This window comes from Arachis stenosperma, chromosome 5 (genome assembly GCF_014773155.1).
Source record: "Arachis stenosperma cultivar V10309 chromosome 5, arast.V10309.gnm1.PFL2, whole genome shotgun sequence".
Taxonomy (NCBI): Eukaryota; Viridiplantae; Streptophyta; class Magnoliopsida; order Fabales; family Fabaceae; genus Arachis; species Arachis stenosperma.
The window spans coordinates 48,956,669-48,959,337 of NC_080381.1; the positions used below are offsets into that span (position 1 = coordinate 48,956,669).

The window sequence follows — 2,669 nt, forward strand, 5'->3', positions numbered from 1 at the left end:
GTTAACTTGCATGCTAAGAAAGCTACAGCTGTCAAGTGTAAAGAAACCCAAAACAAGAACAGAGAGTCAAAGATACAAAATAACGAGCTCCTGACTCAGCCTGCGAAGTCAAGACTGGCCGGAGAATATACACCCATATATACATATATATACATATCCAAAACCTAAATGTACATAAACAAAATTCTGCCTCTCCATACACCTCTAGGAGGATCAAAAGAATAAGTTATGTGGAGAGAAAGCTAAGTACATATATACATCATAACATAACAAAATAACCCAGTAACCACTCCGCTTCAAGAGTCCAGACGCCTAACGAGATGCCTCTCGACCTGCATCTGAAAAACAACAACATAGTATGGAATGAGAACCAGAGGTTCTCAGTATGGTAAAGGTGCCACACACATAATATATAAGGTCCTGGGAATGCCAGAGGCAATCCTAGAACGCCGACACTCAGATTATAGAGCTTAAAGTATTAAATAGAAGCCATAAAAGGTGGTTTACTAAGGATATTTAAACCTAACTTAACTTAACCTTAAATCTAAATCCCATTCTGCCATTCCTCCTTACCTCCAACTACATCATGCATTTTCACAGACAAGTAAACAAACAAAGGCAAACACAAGAAGGTTACAAGTACTGCAAATAACAAATATACATTTAACATGGCAAGTACATTTAAGCACACCCAGTTAATACACAAGCAAGTAATTCAAGTAATATGCATATGATGCATGCCTGTCCTATGGCTGATGAGGCTCATCTGTCGGTTATCCAGCCAACCCGACAAGTCTGAATTGTACTTAGACTGTCCCCCGACGTGCATCCCCAAGAGTCTATGCATAGTTTTTTCTCAAATAATCAATAATACTCAATGGGGGTAACATTCCCGGGAATTTATATAGTGCCCGGTCACACACTTACGTCGTAGGGTCAACAGAGTATCAAGTTTTCAACCTAGTACACATGGTGGCAAGCCACGGCACTTAATCCAGGGAATCTCGTATCTCAGATTATTCAAATTCATAAGCCATATAAATAATTCAATTATAATTCATCAACATCAACATCATTCTCAATCGCATTTTCATTCATCATCATACATCAATCATATTCAATCCTTATCCTTCACTATCACACCTCCCATTCCGTCCATCAATAGTTCCAATTCAAAACATAATTCATTCTTTTCTAAATGAATCAAACTTAAAACATGCCCATTTTCTTAATAACTCTAAATCAAACCATATACCCTTTGAATCTAAATCTTTTTAGATAATCATATAAACAAAATCTCTAATTTCTATAAAATTTCGGCAGCATCTCCTCTAAAACTCGGATTTTGCCACCCTTTTCGGGTCCAAACCTGCATTCTTTTCAATTCAACATACCCTTCCTTATCATCATAACAATCACCACAATAAATCTACCTCAGATCAACAATTAAACTCATACAATATTCAAATCCAACAACCAAAATTCAACTAAGAGTCATAGTTCACAAATCCTAGGCTTTTAACACAAAATACCTCAAATCAATAATTCACCGAATCATTAATTAATCAACAAGCACCAAACCAACCATGTTCATCAATAATAACATTCACCATCCAAAATTAATAACTAATTATCCAATAAACTTCAACCAAATATTCATCGAAAAATTACTAAACATTAAACATTAACCCGCATTCCAACTTATCCTATGGTCATCTAGCCTAAGTTTTCACAGAACATTATATATTAAATACAAGAAACCTAAACCATACCTTAGCCGATTCCCAAGTATTATTCCAAGACAATTTTCCTAAAAGAACACAGCCCTCAAAACTTCAACTAATCCGCTTCCTCCAAGTTCCAGTATTCACAATTTCAAGCTCCAATTATTTATTCACAACCTAATACACATTCATAACACATATATATCCAATTTAATACTCAAAGCTCAAATTCAATGAAATTAAAATAAAATTATCGTATCCTCACCTTACCCAAGCTTCACATAAGCAAGAGTAAACGTTTTCCTCAAGCTAATTGGATCTTAAAACATCAGAAATCAAAGAAATTCAACATTCCCACTTAAAATTCAAAATTGGGGGAAATGAGAGACTGAAGTGGAATATCAAGTTACCTATGAAATTGTTCCGGTAGAAATGTAGAGCTCAACGCGGTGAACGCGTGGCCGCAAACGGTGCGGCGATCGGAGCTCGAACGGAGAAGTTGCGGTGTACGGAAGTTAACGGGAGGGTTTGACGTCCTTCCTTTTCTCTCTTCTGTTTCCCTTCGATGCAGCCAAAATGAGAACAAGAAGGACGTGGCCTTTACTTAAAGGGCTGGTCTGGTTGGGCCCACGGTCCGGTTTGGGCCCGGTTCAACCGGTTCGGCCCGTTCGGTCCAATCTTGGACCGATTTCTTCAAAATTAGTGTCAAAATTCTCGTTTCGATGAGCTCTATCCTAATTTAATATACTATTCACATTTCTAATCCTCCTTATTAAAAATTAATTTATTAACTAATTATCTACTAATTTAACCGGGGTTTACATCCTACCCACCTAATAAAGAATTTTGCCCTCAAAATTCAAATCTAGTTACCTGAAAAGAGATGTGGATAGTCTTTTTGCATATCTGATTTGAGTTCCCATGTGTGTTCTTCAATACCAGCTC

At 36.8% G+C, this 2,669-nt stretch overlaps 1 long non-coding RNA gene across 1 annotated transcript; it reads right to left on the minus strand.

Moving 5' to 3' along the window:
* Positions 1-260: 260 nt before the first annotated feature.
* Positions 261-2,040, minus strand: LOC130979596 (uncharacterized). Its single transcript, XR_009086683.1, has 3 exons — positions 1,990-2,040; positions 1,773-1,901; positions 261-338 (listed from the first exon to the last, which is right to left on the minus strand). It is a non-coding gene; the product is annotated as an uncharacterized LOC130979596 (long non-coding RNA).
* Between the last annotated feature and the right edge of the window lie 629 nt (positions 2,041-2,669).